Source organism: Nyctibius grandis, chromosome Z (assembly GCF_013368605.1).
Source record: "Nyctibius grandis isolate bNycGra1 chromosome Z, bNycGra1.pri, whole genome shotgun sequence".
Lineage (NCBI taxonomy): Eukaryota > Metazoa > Chordata > Aves > Nyctibiiformes > Nyctibiidae > Nyctibius > Nyctibius grandis.
Window position 1 is genome coordinate 36633153 of NC_090695.1, and position 22258 is coordinate 36655410.

At 39.2% G+C, this 22258-nt stretch overlaps 1 long non-coding RNA gene across 1 annotated transcript; it reads right to left on the bottom strand.

Moving 5' to 3' along the window:
* Positions 1–1450: 1450 nt before the first annotated feature.
* LOC137676520 (uncharacterized) lies at positions 1451–17211 on the bottom strand. Its single transcript, XR_011050097.1, has 3 exons — positions 17141–17211; positions 14561–14636; positions 1451–1715 (listed from the first exon to the last, which is right to left on the bottom strand). It is a non-coding gene; the product is annotated as an uncharacterized lncRNA (long non-coding RNA).
* Between the last annotated feature and the right edge of the window lie 5047 nt (positions 17212–22258).

Sequence of the window (22258 nt, forward strand, 5' to 3'; positions counted from 1 at the left end):
TTTAAACTAAAAGCATGTAGATTTAGACTAGATATAAGGAAGACATTTTTTACACCGAGGGTGGTGAAAGACGGACACAGGTTGCTCAGAGAGGTGGTATATGCCCCACCTCTGGAAATATTCAAGGTCAGGCTGGACGGGGCTCTGAGCAACCTGATGTAGTTGAAGATGTCCCTGCACACTGCAGGTGGGTTGGACTAGATGACCTTTAAAGGTCCCTTCCAACCCAAACTATTCTATGATTCTATGATTATATGAAGCCACAATTCACATGATAACTTGTATGATGCTGTAAATTTGTACTTAGTCACCCACAATGGCATCAAGCTTAATGTTTGGTTGGGACTGATCCAGCAGTTTTCAAAGGAGAACATTTAAATAAATAGGAAGGTATACTTCCTAGGTCCTCAACAGAGCTTCCCATCCTTTGTAGGGGCCTGAGAAACATATATTAATATCTGTGGCAATAAATCTAATGATAATGCATAATCCGATTAACAGTCCAGCTATTCTCTTGTACCTCATAAAAAAAAAGCCAAAAATGCCTTTTTTTTTCTTTTTTTCCCCTGTCCATAGTTTTGGACTTATGACACTGTGGCAAGTTCAAGGCAAGTTCAATAACTAGGTGCTCTTGGCAGCGGTGTTAGGATAATTTATTCCATCATGCAATGCAGCTTCCTGAAATATGTGCCTGTACTATGAATCATACTACATACATAATTTCTAAGACACACAGAGAGAGAGAGAGAGAGAGAGACCAGTATTCTACCAAAAGTTTTAAAACTTGCATAATTCTTGAAAGTGAGTAAAAGCATGAAGATAAATACAAATCATCAGGACAGCAAGTTCAGTCCTGATGTAAACAAATCTAAAGCCACTTTTATTAAGGTAGACTAAAAAGTTTGAAACCAATTTTTGTAAAAGTTTCCATTACAGGAGCTTTAGAAGTCTTCTGTCTTTGTGGAGTGCTTCACAAAATATGTTTTGAAAAATATTAAGCTTTAAAATAAGCGGTGATCATCTGCTCTTTTTGTCACAGAGTGCAGTCCAAGGGTTGATATTTAAGCAGTCATACTGATCTCAATTTATTTCTCCTTTTCAGTTCTGACACTGCCCCACTCCCCATTTTCTATTTGTTTCCAAACTCTTCTGGCTTGAAAAAGGTCTGCAGGACAGCATGCAAATTGCATTGTCATCATCTTGATATACTCTCCTTTATTACTATAAACACCTTTCAGCTTTCCAAAGTTGGCAGTTTTAAAATGTATCAAAATGGAAAAAAGTAAACCAAAACCAAATGAAAAAGTTCTGAGTGGAATTCACTATATTGCATTCAGTGAAAACAAATAACAGGAGATAAAAAGGAAAACCAGAGTCTGAAATATTCAATGTTGCCAAAAAAAAAGGAAAGTTTTTTAAGCAATGTGATTTTTATGTATGTAGGGTTTTTTTAAAAAATAGACAATTTATTTTAGAAAAAAAAAAAGTTTATTTTGATGTATAGTTTATGTTCTGAACATTTCAAGTTGGAGAAAAATAGTAACAGAAAAAAAAGGTAAATCTTGCTTTCAGACCAGGAAGATGAAAGACTTTCGATCTAGTACCAAGGAGATTAAAGACTTCCGATCTAGTATTCTGCGGAACAGTACAAACACATCCACATATGGTCATCTTTCTTGAACCGCCTCACAGCTTCTGTCATGATTTCTTGCTACCTGTAAGGCAATGAAAGCAAAAATGCTTAATTCAGTGTGAAAACATAATGAACTACAGAATATTGCTTAGCATTAATAAACCAGCCTATCCTGGCCAGTAGTTTGTCAATACTAAAGATGCATGACAGCATCACTGAACATGGCAGAACATTTTCCATTATTTCCACTGCTTAGTAAGCAACTACATCCATAGCTCTCACACATCCACAACTCCAGTGTTGAGCTGACAAATATCAGTGAAGATCTCATCTTCATGAGAAACATGCCATTCCCCTCCCTGATCCTTCTGCAGCTTTTGTATATTCCTTTGCTGACCACTGCTCTTCTGTCACATGTTTGTCTGTGTAGGTCATTGATATTGCTTTATTCATGGTAAGGCCTTCAGAGTAAAAGTACAGCAGAACAAGACTCAATCTTTCTCAAACTTACCACCAAAAGTAATTACCCCAGTAAAAGAAGAGCTATCTGTACGGCCAATGTCGTTCTTTCTAGACAGATTATCTTGTTGAATTCTTTGATCAAAAGACAACTTCAAAGAGAAAGAACGTTGTAAGAGACCACAAGTTCAATTCAGCTTCTTCCCAAAGTATTTGGTGCACGTGTACGTTTAAATTAAGTAGCAGATCAATGTGCAGGATCGAAATGTTCCAAGAGGTGGATCCCAAGATTAACTTCTGCAAGCTTGTGGAAATCATGTGTCCTTCTACTGATTTATAGAAATTTATGCTGGATGAATTTCTTATAAGTTCGTTTTTCATCTCATAATGCATCTTAGAATTTCAAGATCAGCAGGAACAAATCATCATTTCCTCAAGATGTGAATGAATAAAGAAAATACAGATGGGCTGAAACACAGTTTGAAAACCAGCTTCATCTAGCAGTCTTTATTCTTTCCCACATCTCTACTTCTTGTTTTCTACACCTTCTTTTACAAATCACTTTACCCACCTGCTCTTCCTCCGTTAATAAGTTGGATGAAATCTACAGTCAAACCTTGGCTTCCACGTTAATCAAACCCTGACCTCGTTGTTCAGGATATGCTCCTGTAAAGTTGGGATTTGTGAACAAATAAAAACAGGTTGGCAAATTCTGTATGTGTGATGTACAAATTCTGTGTATGAAATGGTAAACATCCCAGGGCCTTTTTTCCCCTCTTCTTGTGTCCCTCCATGCTGGCAGGCCAGCCATTCTTTCCTTTCTGGTGCTTCCCTATGGGGTGCAGAGGACAGGCCAGTGTTCCACATTCCAGGTTTGGAATGAGTTTTACCCACAGATGTTAGAACATCTGGATCCTTTGATGGCACTAGAGCCCTGTCAGAGAGCTTCCAGCCCAGGAAATCTCTCCCTTTTCTCTTTTGTATCTAAGTGTATTTGCAAATGCCCTACAGAACGGAAGAAACTGCAGATATTACACTTTTCACTGTAAAAATATAGACTACAAGAGTCAAATTACATGGTGTAATGTAAGTCAGAGGATAGCAGCACTGACTGTGCAGAGATCATCTGGCAAAGTCCTCCCTGCCTCTTATTTCCTGAAATTGTGCCTGAACTGACTGGTGAGCATGGCTGTACCACTTTTACTCTTATATGCTTTCAAACCTCACACAGGGATACATGGATACATGTTTTCCATTCCATGTATCTCTGTGTGAGGTTTGAAAGCTCACCAGTCAGTTCAGGCACAATTTCAGGAAATAAGAGGCAGGGAGGGCTTTGCCAGATGATCTCTCCACAGTCAGTGCTGCTATCCTCCGACTTGGTGCAGAAACAGAGCAGAGAGAGCTGGAAGGAGAGACACGGGTTATCCCAAGGTAAATTAAGGAGTCAATCAAAATCATCTCGATCGCACTCTTGCATCACAATAATACACTTGGATTTCATTCCCATGTTCAACCATCGTGGGCGCTTCCAGCGCCTGCAGCAGATCAAGGCTGTGAGCCCCCCGGCTTCCTCCCACCGACAGCCAGGGAGGACGGCTCTGGTCCCTTCCCCTGTAGCAGGAGGACAGCCAGGGATGGGAGAGTGGCTGGCAAAGACCAGCTGCATGCAGACGGTGCCCACCCTGCTGCTGCCTGACTGTGCATCCCATCCCTTGCCAGGAGAAACAGCTTCCAGCGCAACTGACAGCAAGAATCCCACGAATCCACTGGGAGGAGGCCCAAACAAAAAGCAGATTTCCTGTGCTTAAAACTGCCTCACCAGGAGGTACAGAGGGGTCTGTGGAAATATTTCATAATGGGGGGTATGCTGAAATGAAATCCAAGTGGATTAAGCTACTTCAGGTGGGAGGAGGTGGACATCTATTTTTTTTTTATTTGCTCAGGTAGCTGGTGGCATGCCAAATTCAGGGGAGAATAGAGATCTTTTTTACAGATCATGAGAATTAAAATGATGAGCATTAATGTGGTTATCAGATTTCTCCACTTTTTGCTGGAATTCTGCCTTGTCAAGTTGGGTTTAGATTTTGTGTTTTTTATTTTTTTAGGAGAAAATAACTCAAACCCTTCACTCACTGCCTTGCCATGCATCCCCAAAGATTTTTAATCTATATATAACAATGCTTAAATCACCATGATATTTACAATATATATTAAGTGTTTTACTATTTATTTTAAGACTTTAATTGGCACAGTACAATAACAGCACTATTGTCACAGTGCTGCTTAAGAGTTCCCCAGCATTAAAAATCAAACCCAACTTGAATTACACTAGTACCTTTTCTTACTTTCATTTAGCACAAATGTGCTATACGAAAAATGAATGAATGACTGAATGAATGAACAAATGAATGAATGGATAAATAAGTAAATAAACACAACTCTTTTATTTTGCAAACTACTCATGTATTAGAGTTTATTTGGCTTTACTAAACTCAGACATTATTTCAATCCCGACATTTTCCAATGTATGTTATGTGTTTTTCCTCAAAGACAGTCCTCCCCAAAAGAAAATATCTAACAACCTTCCCCTCTTCCCAAACTTTTTTACTCTTTGAGAGCTTCTTATTGTTCCGCTTTCATTGCTGTTTGGGGTAAAAGCTCATTAAAATATTATGAAGCTCACAGCATAATAATGTGGCAGCTCTTGCCAATGAATAACATCTGCAGCAATGTGTATGTGTATTTATTCTACAGCAAACTTAAAACTGCTCATTTATTTTTTCTGCATTGCCTCTGTTTTAAATTCTTTGTCCCAAGTAAAGCACTAGGCAAATGTATAAACCACACAGGCTACAGTGCAGCCATTGTCATTGACTGCAGTGCCAAATATAATTTCATCATTAGACCAAGGTTCATGCCAGGGTAAACTACTCTGTGTTAGATGTTTGCAAAATGTTATTTTCTCTTTTTATTATATTATTATTTTAAACTCATCTGTGCTGAGATCGGGTTCTTTCTGTGTGTCTGTTTTCAGTGCTTGCTGTCTGTGCATGTTATGTCCTAAGCCAAACTGCACTTGGAAAACCAACAGGGTTTAATCTTACAGTAAAACAGAACTGGAGTCCTCTTATAATGAGAATTTTGTCAGTAACAAGAGACAATGTAGTCCCCAAGTATTTGGGTAAGCACACTGTGTCATTTCTGTTTGACTACTTTTATTTGTGGAATTGGGTTAACTGTAACACGATCACACAAAAAAAAGAAGGAAAGCAAGTTGTTCTTCTATTAAAAAATAAAGAAAAAATCTTGTAACATGAATGAGAGAATTACCACAATGGCAATAGAGCATATAAACTCTTCTGAGCAAAGCACATTGACCTAGCCAGTCTATATAACACCGCATGTGTGCAGTCTCTGAAAATTATGTATTTAAAAAAGGACAGTATAGAGACATAACAAAAATGCTTAGGGAAGTGGGCTGCAATTGGAATATTTGCGGTACTGAGGTCTTTTCAGGACTGTGTTCCTCCCTCCCTCCCTGACACCACACAAGAGCTGCAGCTCCGACTGTTTGCCAAGAATCTGACATACACCTACTCCTCATTTAAAGCTGTCAATCGTTCTCATGCTTATAAAAAAAATGAGTCTCCAAAATAATTTAGATCTTAGAACAACTGATAACAGAGCTTAAAAAGGCTGTGACTGTAGAGTGTGCATTTCATTCTCCCATGTGAATCTTCCTATTGTTGAAAATATTGTCCTTTGGGAATGTTCTTGGAGCCTGCACTGTTCTGTTTTTTCCTCCTTTCTCGGCCAGTTGTTTCTAGATCGAAACCATTTTGCTGGACAACTATAACCATATGCATTTAAAAATATACATTGTCTTGAATTAACTATAAAAGTTATCAGAAATATGGGTAGCCTTTAGGAAGGTTTGTGTGTCCTCATGGAATACAACTCAAAATCTTTATTAAGCAGGGAGAAAAGGCAAGGCAGCAGCAATCCCTCATTATGTATGTTTAGAAACACTGAACCTTGGAGCTCTGACCCGAGCTTTTTGGTATTTTTCAGTAAAGTCCAGATCAGACTGTGCATTTCAGAAGTCTCATCACCCAGATTTCTCAAAAATCATCACTACAGTTCTCTGTTTGAATCTCGTCTGGGCTGTCCCTCACAGTCCCAGGTGACCCTAACTGTTTCCTTCTTTTATTACTAACAAGCCTCTCCTCATACGCACTTAGATTATGATCCTGTTCAGGGTGAAAGAATGAAATTAGGGGGCTCTCTTTTGTTCCAGATGTAGAAGCTTTGCAGGCAAAAGGTAATAAAAAGACATGGAAAATTAATCTCATAGAACTCTGCAGAGAAAGAAAAGCATAACTTGCTATTCGTGGGCCTTTGAGAATAAGCTGATGAAGGCAACAAAATGTAATTCTTTTCCCTGCTGCCCTAATCATCTCCGAGTCTGCCAGGGCATGTGAGCTGAGTTTGGAGCTGCTGAATAGAGTGGGAAAGCTATTTTGTATGTGAAGAGAACTGTCTTACCTTAGCAGTGCTCTTGTTCAGAACCGAAAATGCTAACTCTCCCTCTCTGCTACCACCCGATAGACATACTGTCCTTACAAAACAGGGAAATAAGGAACACAATGTAAACACCAGCAGAAGTATCAGGCTTATTGATGGTACAAAGCAGAATTCACTGTCTTAGGTTGGCTTGGATAATATCCTATATGTTTAATAATAATCTGACAAATTTAGAACTTTTAAAGCCTGACAAAAGAGAGATTAAAAGATTTTGTGATGCTTAAAATAAGAAAGACAAAACTGAATACAACAGAAAACAAAATAAAGATCACTGGCAATTTATGTTGGGGCAATAAAATGTTAATGAAGAGCAAAGTAAGTGAGTCCTCTATTCCTTCCTCCTCCGCTCTTTTAAAATGGCTACAGATAAAAACCGATTTATATTACATAAAATGAACTCTTTCTATCCCTTTTTTTCCCTATTTGTTTTTTTCTTTTTGCATTCGGCACCCTGTACCTTCAAAAAGTACAACATTGCCAGAATCACGTAACTTCTACCTGTGCCAGCTTGGAAGCAAGTCCAGTGGAAAAGCCTGGTTAGGTTCTTCCACACATCTTATTTTCATAACAAGTGAAAAGCCAACAAGCCTCCACAACATTGTCCAGAATTTAAAAAAAGCAGAGATCTACCTCTTATCTGCTAGTCCAGGACAGCAAATGGGAACACTCGCAAATTAAATTTACAACTAGAAAAGGGTAAAAAAAAAAGGGGAGGGAGGATGTTTGATGGTCTGTTTGATTTTCACAGCATCACAGAATGTTAGGGATTGGAAGGGACCTCGAAAGATCATCTAGTCCAATCCCCCTGCCGGAGCAGGATTACCCAGATCATGTCACACAGGAACGCGTCCAGACAGGTTTTGAATGTCTCCAGAGAAGGAAACTCCACAACCTCTCTGGGCAGCCTGTTCCAGTGTTCAGTTACCCTCACGGTAAAGAAGTTTTTCCTCATATTTATGTGGAACCTCCTGTGTTCTAGCTTGCACCCATTGCCTCTTGTCCTGTCAGTGGAAGTCACTGAGAAGAGCCTGGCTCCATCCTCTTGACACTTGCCCTTTACATATTTATAAACGTTAATGAGGTCACCCCTCAGTCTCCTCTTCTCCAAGCTAAAGAGACCCAGCTCCCTCAGCCTCTCCTCATAAGGGAGATGTTCCACCTCTTAATCATCTTTGTGGCTCTGCGCTGGACTCTCTCTAGCAGTTCCCTGTCCTTCTTGAACTGAGGGGCCCAGAACTGGACACAATATTCCAGATGCGGCCTCACCAGGGCAGAGTAGAGGGGGAGGAGAACCTTTCTCGACCTGCTAACCACACCCCTTCTAATACACCCCAGGATGCCATTGGCCTTCTTGGCCACAAGGGCACATTGCTGGCTCATGGTCATCCTCTGTCCACTAGGACCCCCAGGTCCCTTTCCCCTGTGCTGCTCTCCAACAGGTCTGTCCCCAACTTGTACTGGTACATGGGGTTGTTCTTGCCCAGATGCAGGACTCTACACTTGCCCTTGTTATATTTCATTAAATTTCTCCCCGTCCAACTCTCCAGCCTGTCTAGGTCTCTCTGAATGGCAGCACAGCCTTCTGGTGTGTCAGCCACTCCTCCCAGTTTTGTGTCATCAGCAAACTTGCTGACAGTGCACTCTAATCCCTCATCCAACCCATTAATGAATACATTGAATAGTACTGGTCCCAGTACCAACCCTTGAGGAACTCCGCTAGATACAGGCCTCCAACTGGACTCTGTCCCATTGACCACCACTCTCTGGCTTCTTTCCTTCAGCCAGTTCACAATCCACCTCACTACCTGATCATCCAGACCACACTCCCTCAGTTTAGCTGCGAGGATGCTGTGGGAGACTGTGTCAAACGCTTTACTGAAATCAAGATAGACCACATCCACAGCTTTACCATCATCTATCCCCTGGGCTATGTCCTCATAAAAGGCTATCAGGTTGGTTAAGCATGACTTCCCCTTGGTGAAGCCATGGTGACTGCCCCTAATGATCCACTTATCCTTGATGTGCCTAGAGACAGCACCAAGAACAAGTTGTTCCATTATCTTTCCGGGGATGGAGGTGAGGCTGACTGGTCTATGGTTATCCGGGTCCTCCTTCTTGCCCTTTTTGAAGACTGGAGTGACATTCGCTTTCCTCCAGTCCTCAGGCACCTCTCCTGTTCCCCACGACTTAGCAAAGATGATGGAGAGTGGCCTAGCAATGCCTTCCGCCAGCTCCCTCAGCACCCGTGGGTGCATCCCATCAGGGCCCATGGATTTATGGACGTCCAGATTGCTTAATTGGTCCCTGACCCAGCCCTCATCAACCAAGACAGACTCCTCCTCTATCCTGACTTCTTCTGAGGCCTCAGGGGTCCGGGGCTCCTCAGGACAGCCTCCAGCAGTATAGACAGAGGCAAAGAAGGCATTCAGTAACTCCGCCTTCTTTTTATCCTCTGTCTCCAGGGCCCCCACCTCATTCATCAGTGGGCCTACATTGCCTCTAGTGTTGGCTTTACCTGCAATGTATTTGAAGAAGCCCTTTCTGTTGTCCTTGACCTCTCTTGCAAGGTTTAATTCCAAGGAGGCCTTAGCTTTCCTAGTTGCCTCCCTACATCCTCTGACATAAGACTTCTATTCCTCCCAAGTGGCCAGCCCCTCCTTCCATGATCTGTACACTCTCTTCTTCCACTTGAGTTTGCGCAGCAGTTCCCTGTTTAACTATGCAGGTCTCCTGGTACCCTTCCTTGACTTCCTACCTGTTGGGATGCTCTGATCTTGAGCTCAGAAGAAGCAGTCCTTGAATGCTAACCAACTATCTTGTGCCCCCTTACCTTCTAGTACCCTGTCCCATGGGATTTCCCCTAGCAATTGCTTGAAAAGTCCAAAGATGGCCCTACTGAAGTCCAGGGTTGTGATTTTGCTAGATATTCTGTTCCTGCCACATGAGATCTGCTCAGATGTTTCTGCACAGATGTTTCTGCTCAGATATTTCTGCTGGGATGTAAGTCAAGGAATTAAAGAAGGTTACATGCTAAAAATTATTTAAACAGCCTTTCTCAAGATTTTGGTCTTCTGTTGTTGCAAACGGACATTTGCACCAAGAGCGGTAGCAGCTGGATGCCCTTAGAATCTTTATCAAGATACGGACACAAATCTTTGCAGAGTTGGGGATCCATGGACTTGGCTCCAGCAAAAGACATAAGGTGAATAAAGTAAAAGGAAATCAGGAAATGGAGAGGGCAGCTGCCAAATTTACCATGCAGAGTAAAAACTATTTCCCAGCAAACCCTGTGTGACACCACAGCTGTATTACATGTCCATGTATCAAAGCTAGTGATGTCTGCTCTCTTCTTTTATTAACATGTTGTGTTACAGGATGTGAAGAAAAACATAGATTCTGTACTTCAAGACTTATTTCCATGAGCCAAAAGCAAAGAATGAATTTGGATTGTTTATATGCAGGCAGTCATGCCCTGATCATATATCTCCATGCATTTGGGACTTCAGAGTTGTCACCATCAGTCACCAATGTGAGACACTCTTGCCATATGCAGAGAGGAAAGGAGAATATTCCTCCTTTAGCCTAATCAAAAAGATGCGTGGAGAAATTACTTCTATGAGAATCAAAACTGGCCACCAGAATAACGGATGACAAGTATTCCGATTTTATCTAGGATCATGTATTTACGAACAAAATTCATGCATTTATTTTTTCCCTTTCAGTCCCCTTTTTAGATGAACCAATTGGGACAGAGATGACTAGTGCACACTCCAATATCAACTGCAGACAGCAATCCTGGTAATTCAATTGCATATGTCATAAGAACAGTTACTGAAGAGCCCAGAAAATCGCAGCATCCCCTGCCATTAACAGAAAATGACTGGTGAGATTTTATCTTTTCCTAATAAATTTCAGTTAAAGTTTGATTTTAATTATAAAACCCAGGAGAATTAGGTCCATTTCATTCTTGTTTTGCATGTGGTTGAAGCGATCACAATCCAAGTAAGCCTGAACAAAGGACTACACTATAAACACGTGTGCAGCCAGCTCTGGATTATCCACGGTTAGATTATCAGGACTAGACAGTGCCTAGTGCCACAGAGTAATAAGCAGGGTACACTATTCTGGGCTCTGCTCTTCCTGTTACTTCTTACTCAGTCATTGTTCTGGACAGAAATCAGTTTAAAATGTGGTTTGTTTTTTTTTTTGATTAACATTGGTGTACCAAAAATGTATTTGTAGCCTAATTTAAAATCACTCTGTATTATCTATGCTGTTGTTTTCACACTGGCTGTTCCATTTCACCCCCATCCATATTCTCCAGGATGTCTGAGTCAACTACTTCCTTTCCAGTGTTACTTTCATTAGCCTAACTCTGGTTTAAAGTCTGCTAGCAAACTGTTTCAGAAATTGTAAGAATCTCCTTCTCAGTCCTAGTTACTGTCCAGGTTAGTTTTTCTGAAAGCTGACTGGAGTATTCTGCGCTATTTAAAAACAGAGAGGAGGGCTGAATTTGGTCTGTTGCTGGTGTTGGATCACCATGCATTTTTAACCTTATTCTCCTCTGTCTGTCTAAATCAAAGCTAAATCCACTCAGGTCAAAGAAGGTAAAACAATGTAGGCAAGAGAAACAGGACCTCTGTGTATAATTTGTTCCTCTCCCACATCAAAAACATGCTACAGTGAGTCAGTTCCCCATTGTTACAAGAAAATGGTGTGAAAATTAATAATGTTGGTGTGATGCACAGCGCAATCACATCTGCTCAGAAAAACAGAAAAGGGAAAGTGGTAGCCAGCTGCCACAGCCAGATGTTTTCATTCCAAGGGCTGCACATCTGGATCCTGCAGCTGCCAAACTCATAGTGACTGATTGCTTCCAATCCTGGAGTAATCAGAGGTGAAGTAACAGAAGCAGCACCATCCCAGTACAATGAGTGATATGGAAAAGATACAGGTATTACTCTTCACTAAGGAGCTATTGCGTCTGTTTTCTCATTGTTCATGTGAACCTGTTTTCTAACACATGAATGTCTAAACCTCTAGAACAGAGAATGATGAGGAATGTTTTTTCTAAAATAACATACCTGTCATTAGCACAACAACATTATGTATGATGATGCTTTCCAGTTAGGAGGAAATATGAATCCTCATTCTCTGTTTGACTGGCATAACGCCATTGTTAAAGTAGGTCTGAACATGTACCCCCTCTCTTTTCCTCCCCTTCTGCTCATTTTCTTATGCCCTGAAAAACACTAATAAACCCCCACATATTTCCAATTAGAAATAAACATTTTTCAGCAGAGGTAATTGCCTAAAAATCAAGTAAAACTTAAAAATTAGTAGAAAGTGTTGTTTTTTCTCAAAATTTCATTTAATCAAAAGCTAAAGCAAAAGAAACAAATTTTTCTTTCAAAACTATTCAGTCATTAGTGTACTCAAGGTAACTTCTGTTTTCTAGGGTTATGAAATCTGAATCAGACCATCAGAATGATCTTACAGCTATGTCCAGTGTGTGCTCACACTACTATTTCAGAGGTGTTAGAGATATGATACATGAGATTTGTGAGGTTTTCCTTTCTTTTCCAAATCATAACAATTACCTACAAATATACATTCATTACATGTGTTGATTATAAACAGATTTTGATTAAAGAGTATGTGCTTCTGCAAACTAAATATACATTCTCAAATATTCATGTCTTTTTTTCCCAAATGGATAAGAAATAGACAAGTGTTCTCTCAGTGTCACTGGAATACACTCATACCAGTGCATCGCCAGAGTCTGAACGCTATATGCACGTTTTGAAATGAGGGTACAGCTTTCAGTAATATCCTGAATGATCACAAGTCTCATCTAGGAATCAATAGGAAAATACACTACTATTGTGAGGTGGATAAAGGTAATTGCAAATGCTATCTCTGAACATACCTAGTCATTAGTAATTCACAGACTTCGCTGCTTTGATATTTCTCTCAGTGATGTCAGCAACTACAAGATCCTACTCTAAGGATTACCGTTGTTGCATATAGCTGTGTTTGTAGTCTTTGCAATGTTCCTAATTTACACTATTATGTCTACCTTGCCCTTGCATATGCACTGAATAACATGGAGCATTTTTAATATACTTTACAGACTATGTACAGTAGCAAGTGTACAGGAGCAGGTGTGCAAAATGAGAACAGTGACATTAACTAGGAAGAAGTACAAAGTCCTGATCTGACCTAACCAGGGCTTGGTACTGAATCAGTGGCAGAGCTATGAAAATAATACTAGATATAGACACAGAATTAAGGAAATTTAGCAGGTTATGCAAGTAGAAATTTAGAAATATTTACAGGCTGTTTTATGTAGTTGTACAGTTTGCATTTTATCTCACTTCCATTCATTTCATTGGACTGTCTGATTCCCAATATTCAAGAGGGTAGTAATCATTAATCAGTTTTATTCTCACCATGTGCACTTGAGGTAGGGAAGAGTTACGCTAATTTAAAGACAAAGATCTGTAAACTAAGTGACATACTGCAGATTAGCCAGCATCTGTGGCACAAGATGGGGTTTTTATCATGTCTTCAGAGTCTCAGTTCAACAATTTGGCTAGACCAAAGACCACTTTTTAATATTTAAGAAAGTTTTTGCTTGTTTGTTTGTTTGTTTGTTGAAATTTAGCCACATTCAGGTTGTTGATTCATAGCCTTATAATGAATTACTAGAGACCATGAAAACTTCTGGCTTGTCCATGTAAGTGATTTTCTATTATATTCTCATTTAAAATCTCATGTAAAGCTTGGGATGCACAATGCTTATATTTATTCCAGTTTAACTAGAGGAGGACAGGGTAAAAGTAACATGAGGTACTACAGAAAAGTGGATACCGTGTGCTGTTAAATTACTTGAACTTTGGGTTGAGGAGTCTAAAGAAAAGATGGACCTATAGCAGCTGAGGTCAAACAGGAACAAGGTATACAAGCTCCTTTAGGTATAGCTGCTAGGACTGGGATATTTTGTTCCCATCAGTGGAATATACACAAGAGATTACTTTGGCCATGGCAAGGGGGTGATTCTTCTACTGACCACAGAACCTCAAACAAGACTTGACTGTGAAAGGACTGTAAAACCAGTCCTTTCCTGCTGAGAGAGAACCCTCACTTATTTCTAAACCATAAATACTTGTAAAGAGACATCTTCAGTTCCAGGACCAAGTATCCTAAGAGACCAGACCAGCACTGTCCCAGGGATATCACTTTTCAGTTCTCTGTGTTCATACTGTAAGGCATAGCTACTAATCATGCCAAGCCTGTTTGCTTTCTGTGTCTCCTACCATACATTTATTTTTCTTATGTAGAAGATATGACCCTATCAAAAGTTAAAGAACCTGAGGAAGTCAATATTTAGGATCTCCAGCAGTTTTTCCTATTTGGTCCAAAACAATAAAAGACAACTTCTAGGGGACCGGTCACAATATTTTTTTACACTGCTGTAGACCAGGATGAAGGAAGTATCTTTTCTAGAGATAGTTTTTGTCCTGTCTTCACCCACGGGAGTATATGGAGTTGACAGCCAGCCATGATCAAAATTGTGTTAACTGCAGTAGCCTGACACCAAATACTCTCAGCTACCTTACAACACAACATTAAGCAAAATGTAGCTAACTAGCCCCCATAGTTTCCTATCTGCTTCAAAGGCCACCTGCTTGACACCTCTGATCAATAGCACTTCTACCCTGTATTAATATTATGTTCTTTCCTTCTACTTTTTCCTTCTGATACTTGTTAGTGTCGGTGTCCATACTACTGCAGACAAATGAGAAAAACAGGGATTATTTTGAAGAGATGACCATTGAAGAAGAAAGTTATAAACCCACTCAGTCATTTCATCATCACCTGGTTTTGGTTATCATCATCTGTATATGAAGGCCATTTCGTATCTTCACAGACATTGAAGCAGCTCCCATTGTACCTGCACATCAGAGCAGAATTTGGCTTAGTGACTTTAACAAGAAGGTAGTAATCTGTTTTTTTCTGTTTCATTTGTTTCATGGTGGAGTTTACCACTTTGCCGCATAAATTACATCTTAAAACATGTTTATGGTCAGAAGAATGACTGTGAAAAAGGCGCATATGCAACAGAACTGCTTCATGTTTGCACTGAGTTACATATGCTTTGGTTTTTGAACATAAGTAGACTTTTTCCCTCTTTATTTCAGAGAAACTGCTCCAGCGAGGGGACAACAAGCTTGTTTCTTTCATGATTCATGCATTATCAACACAATTGTTAATTAAGTGTTTACAGTTACAGATCTTTATTTAATACAGAAAAAGGAATGACATTAGTCAGCAAAAAAACAGCTTATGCTTCAATTTCTCTTTCATATACAGAGAAGGGTTTTTTTAGTTATGTCTTTTATCATTGGCTACAAATCACATAAACATTAAATTGTAAAATCACAGAATTATTTCTGCTCTTTTATCCTAGTTAATATTTCTCCTAAACCCAAAATCACAGAATCAACCAGGTTGGAAGAGACCTCAGGGATCATCGAATCCAACCATTGCCCTGACACCACCCTGTCAACTAGACCATGGCACTAAGTGTCATGTCCAGTCTTTTCTTAAACACATCCAGAGATGGTGACTCCACCACCTCCCTGGGCAGCCCACTCCAATGTCTAATAACCCTTTCTGAAAATAAATTCTTCCTAATGTCCAACCTGAACCTCCCCTGGCAAAGCTTGAGGCTGTGTCCTCTTGTCCTATCGCTAGTTGCCTGCGAGAAGAGGCCGACTCCCACTTCACTACAACCTCCCTTCAGGTAGTTGTAGACTGCAATAAGGTCACCTCTGAGCCTTCTCTTCTCCAGGCTAAACAACCCCAGCTCCCTCAGCTGTTCCTCGTAGGTCAGACCCTCCAGATCCTTCACCAGCTTGGTCGCCCTCCTCTGGACTCGCTCCAACACCTCAACATCTTGAAGTGCGGGGCCCAGAACTGGACACAGTATTCAAGGTGCGGCCTCACCAGTGCCGAGTACAGAGGGACGATCACTTCCCTAGACCGACTGGCTACACTATTCTTAATAGAGGCCAGGATGCCATTGGCCTTCTTGGCCTTACCTTATGGTCAGCAAGAGAGGTGTGGATGCAGATGATTTCAGACAGAGAATAGATCTAATCTAGAAATGGGAGAGGAATAGTTTTCACCATACTGCTTTTCAGAACAAACTCTGTCTTTAGAAGGATTTGGTGAGGACTGTTTAGGATGTTCTTTTTATCCTTTTAAGGCTCTTGAACTAAGAACTGTGCTCACGGTGAGCAAAGTGGACCTCTGTGTAGTTCAAATACATGTATTAACTTTAATCCAGTTCTAGAGACTCATTTTTTCTTGTTACCCACCAATGCCTTCAGACAGCAGTACTTAAAAACATGGTATGGAAAGTCAATGTCTCTGTAGTAACAATACTGCACAAGATGCTGTGCAAAATTCATATCCTATTTCTTTGACAAGGGAGGGAGTTCAGACTGTCTGGCAAGGACATCTAATCTGAAACAGATTTCCGTGCTGTTCAACACTCATTGTAGAATGAACTCACATGAAAAGTCTAATACTGCTTGATTACTCATTAGTTCCAGCAACCTGCTTTCATATTTATTTCTGTCCGTAGTCGCCTTCCTTTCCATCATGTCCTTACTCCCTATAGCAAGCTTTGCTGCTTGAAACACAGTACAAATTTTAGCAATGCCAGCATGACATACCAGACCAACCAGGACTATAGCTTAAATCTATCATTAATGCTAACTGTAGCAAGTGGCAGTTTTGCTGGTATAAAGCTTGCACAAAGTTCTGAGTATCGATCATATTTTAGACAATCAGTACTCATTACATTGTTTGTCGGTCTGCATTTTCTCAAAGCTCACTTTAAAATTAGGAAAAATGCATTCCTCTTGGATTTGTATTATCCCAGTCCTGCCTCCAAAGGCAGTTTCAGGGTTCAGGAAGGCATTTGCTGTTTGAAGCATGTGCATTAAACCTTATAAACCATTTACAAAAAAAACAAACCAAAACAAATCAAAACTCTGGTAACTTGAGGACTGTGCAAAACAATCCTTCTCATGCAATGCTTCAAGCATTTTTTATTTTAACATTTGTCCAAAAAAGAGCATGAGCTCTTTAATGCTAATTACTAAGTGTCCAGAAAATTTCTTTTTCTCTGTCTAAAGGGAAACTCCTCCAAAATCAGCATTTTTTCTGGACATTTTCTGGGTCTTAAAAGCCGCCTGCATATGGTGCAGGATGGGTGATTTCTGGCTTGATTAGGTAAGGCTTTACCTTTCAGCAAAACTGTTTAGGTGTGTATTACTACATTTACCTCGAGGCATGTAAATATCACACCCAGTTCCTTTGCAACCGGAGCCTTAACTGAAAAAGAAATAAAGCATCCTTCAAGGGGAAAGAGGGCTGGATATTTACCTGAAAGTAGTATCTTCAGGGAACTCTGCTTATAAGTAACGTTCCATTCTTAAGGCAACTACTGTCTCTCTTTGACTACCTGTGGACAAAATCACTCTTGAATCAAAGTAGTCATTAGATTTGGAGCTTTTTCCTCTTAAAGTGATTGCAAATTGAGCATAATGGTAGAAGTGAGCTCCTTAATTGTAACTTTTCTGAAGTACTGGTGAAGTGTTTTGGTCAACCATCTCCCGTGACACATGCTTAAGACCACCACTTCTGCAAGCATTTGGTCTTGAATCCAGAATTTAGTCTGGTCAAATGGTAATGGGTGTAGTTTCTGTTCACCGATTGAGGGGCTTTCATCTTAGAAGCAGAAACTGTAGCAAAAAAAACCCCAGCAACCTCTTGCAAGAGAACTGAGGGGAAAACCCACTTCAGAGAAGAGAGACAAAAACCCACTTTAGAATGAGAATCAATAAAGCAGTCCAGCAAATTTTTGATACCTGAAATATTTTTCCTGCATGTTTTTAAACAGGAAAGAGTTTTATTTTTGCCTATATACAAGAATGCCAGATTGAAAAATACTTGATTTCCTTCCCAAAGAGAGGAAGATATAGCCAGATTTATTAACTGCCAAATAGATTTTATGTTCACTTTTCTTGTCACATTCCAACCAAGTAATTGGGTGTATGAAGATTATATATAACCAGGGACTTCATCAAAACCAACTGAAAATACCTGCATTTGCCTTTTCTTCAAATATTTTCATGAACAGGACTGGTTTAATGAGTAGTAACTAAAAATCTGCTAGGAAGGAGGGTAAAAGTGTCCTCTCTGAACCACAGATTAGGTCTAGCAATCCCATTTACAAATTTGCTCATTCTTCCCTCAGCATTACAGAAAATAACATCTCACTTCTTTCTTTTCTTTTTCTTTTTTTTTTTAATTTGGAGGCTCCTAATTGGCACTAATTTAGTTGTTTGGTCAGTAAAGAAAGAAGCCTGATTTAAGATGCTATAAGCATCTAAAATTTGTGGTGAAATACATGAATTCTCCATGCACTCAGAACAATTCCTAGAGGCTAACTGTAAGCATCTACAATTATAAATGTTGACCCCAGTTTCTATGTGACAGGTTTAAACATATCAGTCTCATGTTCTTAAAATATATACTAATTACTAAATGTCTGTTTAGTAGATACTAAATAAACATCCACTGTATCTATTTAGTAGATTTTTTTAGCAGTCTTAAAACTTCTTTACTTTCACAACATGTGACTATTAGGAAAAAACCCAAACATTATTTAGAAGCCATGAATATGCGTGACTAACGATATAAACATCCAATATTTTCTTGAGAGCTTGAATGTGTGAAAATTAGCAATGTGAAAGAAAATAGCAGGACTGCCAGCTTCAGAACAAATAAGTCAAGCTCCTCTATCACTAAAAATCATGAGAATAGGTTAATTACCTGAAGAACAAATTGCACATTTATGAAGTAGTTTATATTTGTTCAACTAAAATTTTGTACATGTCTGTATTTTTGTTAGTTTATATTAAGGCTTTTATATTTCTTTAAGTCATGCTTTCTCTTTTCATTTAGGAGGTCTGAAAATGAATTTTAGCAAAAGTCAAAATATGGCTGCTCATTTTTCTTCTGGGTTTTAGTACTACATGAAAATCCTCAAATGAAGAAGTCTCTTCCAGTACTATTAATTCTTATGATTTCACTACATTTTTATGGTTTTAAAACCGAAGCTCCTGAAAGCAATTATCTTTAATTTTTACTAATTAATGTTTGTACGATGTATTACAGTGACCTACTATATATATCTACCTCAGAAATTTATTTGTAATAGATGACTCTTTGAGAAAGGAAGGGAGAAGGAAGGTTGGGTTGGGAATTTATTATTTTTATTTTAATGGCAAGGGCTGTTCCTTTTAGGAAGGACAATTGTGGTTTGAAGCCTGGTACTGTATTAACTGTTTTCCCACAGAGATCATTTGAAAGTAATGACTCTTGATCATTTAGGTTGAGCTAGAGTAATTTTAAAATGAATTCTGAGCACTGTTATAGTTCAGGGGTTTGGCACATAAAAACTGGTAGAAGAATACTACTCAGATATTAAGAAGGCCTTTTAAAATTCTTGTGAAATTCCCATCCAGATTTGTCAGACACTGTAGTGCACATTTACACTTTACCAATATTACCTAATATTATTTTTAGTTTTTCTGGTGTATGCTTCCAGACTAATTCATGTGCATCTGAATAACAAAAAAAGAGCTGTAGTGTTGGAATCTGCCTTGGTGCCACTTTCAGAATCACTTCTGTAACACCACCAGCTGATTTTCATTTCTGCTTTGGTTCACAAGAGAAGGGTAAAAAGAACACCAAAGAAGCTGTGAAAGCTGTATTTCCTCTTGTATTTCACAAGTGACACACTGTTCCATGTCAATTGTATCAACATCAACATTGCACCAAATACTTTTGCAGCAATCAGGCTGTTTTTTACCCAGCAATATTTCTGAAAGTCAAGTGTCAGTGTCAGCTAATCCTGGTTATTCTGTAGCACATGTAAAGATTATGCAAATCTGTCAGCTCTATTAATATCTCACCTTTGATTGGTATTCTTCCCTCACTTCTGTTCCAGATGGAGTCTTACTGTCAATACAATCCATGTCGTACAAGTTTTCTCTGGTTGCATTATTGCACACTAGACTACTTATTGTATTAAGGGTTGTTTACCTCTAGGTACTAAATTCTGTTGGCTGTGATAATAAATTTAATATATACACATTTTGAATGTTCTTCTGATGGCAGCTTATTTGCTAATGTGACGTTCAATAAGAAGGGTTATTGGTTTAATATATTGTGGACAAGTATCACACGTAATCATCAGTTTGTTTCAAGTTGACTGTAGACCTGTCTAGTGTGCTCTTACATCAAACAGTTCCCTTTTATTTTGGGCTCCTTTAAGTATTTGAGATCCACTGAACGTGCACCAAATTGCAAAATTTAGTTAGCATGCATGCACAAGTTTCCTTTCTTTTTTTTTTTTTTTTTTTAATTAAGTACTAAAACTTACTTCAAAAGTAGCACAAATATGCAAGTCAACTTCATGATTAATAGCTTCAGACTCAAATGCTTTTATTTTTGGTCTTCATGGAGAATCTACTATTTCCACTGAGATTTTTTCAACAACTTTAGCTGTATTTAAAGTTAATGAGCTTTTTCAATTAAAACTTCAGATATTTAGCCTTTGGACAACATTTAGATGAACCAGGGTGTATCTAATTATGTTGGGTGAATTCTTAAGAGGCTCTGCATATCCTTCATTCATAACAAGCACATTTTATGTTGCAGGCACGTACTGGACTTCATTCTAGACTGAATGCAAAGCACTCTTGTGAAAACAGTATTACCGATCAGTCTGAGAGTTAGAGGAATGACTGCACTAGCAAATGCCCTTGAGAGTATATACAATATCAACCATTCTGAGTGGCAAAAAAAACAGGACTGCCATTAGGGTGAAAACTAAAAAAGGAAAAGAAGGCTGGGTAAAAATATAAGAACATTGTCTAAACTGGGCAAAACATGTTAGAACAGAATATTGAAATCTTGCTGCTCGCTTATAGAAACTAGCAGTAAAATCAACAAAGGGATTAAAATAAAAAACCCACCACTTTAAAGTGAGAAAAAGGGTAGGGGGGGGGGAAAGATTGTGCGGTTTTCAAATTGTGTACTTTGGTCCAGATGCACATGGAGAGGAAACACTGCTTTAGACACTGACTTCCATCAGAGCTGATGTCTTCTGCTTTCCTGTGGGAGTCCTTTGTTTCTAATCATTCTAACAGACTCCTGAGGCACAGAAGTGACCATAAGAGATAGCCTGGCTGCTGAGAAAAACTGGCACATCGGATTAAGCTGTAGACTTGCATTCAGGGGAGACATTTTAATCTGTCATGTGTGTCCTGTACAACCTTGAGAATATCACTTACACCATTGCATTCTTGAGGCATCGCCTGTAAAATGAGGATGGCTTTATGTCCCTATCTAAAACAGAAATTGTGAGGATATTTGCTGGAGCAAAGGGCTGGCCATAAGGAAGGAGTGAGAAAAATACCTTTCTATGTAAATAATAAATAGTATTAAACTACAAAGTTCATCTTCAGACTGGCATTTTAAACATTTTAAAGCTGGGGACCTGCTGAGCACCAGCCCATGTTTTCAGCTCCCTAAATGTACAAAGCAGAAAGGCTTTGGAAGGTAAAATCTGAGTTCAGGTTTCAGTTACTTCCTAATGCAGGGCTGTCCAATTGTGTGGTGTAGAAATGCCTTCAAAGAACATCTTTACAAAAACCCGGCTCACTTCTGTATGTCTGTGTTTTAAATTCACAAATACAAATCTCTCAGTACCCTTAGCTTTTTTTGGTATTCGACATACATGCTTTTCTCAGCTCTGTTCTGTGTCTATGTCCAAGTTGGTTAGCCAGACTTAACACATGCCATAGCAGATTCATGGTAGTCTCTGACTTTACTTGGCCAGTCAAACTTGTTGATGGGGCAGCCTCTCAGTAAAGAAAGGGGACTGAGTTGCAATTGCTTATCCTTCAGATTTAAGATTTTAATTCTGTCTTCCCTGTCCAGTTGCCTGTTTTCAGAAAAGTCATTGAAGACATAATATCCTTGATACTCCTCTTCCTTTCACAATTTTTCTGAAGTTGACCACTGGCTGCAAAACCATCAGAGGTGATGGCACAGAACAGTGCCCACAAGCAGAACAGTATGATTGTGTAGAGATTTTTTTTCAAGCACTCTCGATAAACAGAATTTAAAGGCAGTGAAACAATTTCAAAGGCTATAATTGGAGATCTGACTGAAAGAACTACCAGTAAAGTGCGTGGTCTCATTTCGTTCCTCCACCCCATCCTGCTTCAAGCAAAACACTAACAAGAAAGTGCAAGATAGTACAGTTCTTAAGTCAACACTCATACTGCAGCTTTCTGATGCTATACTGCAGCGAGTGACAAAAAAAGAAATTGCTCTCTTTGTGACTGAAGCCTCAGTCTAAAGCAGAACAGAACAAAGCTGACAGCTGTTTCTTCAAGATTATTTTGAGAATATATCTGATCCAAA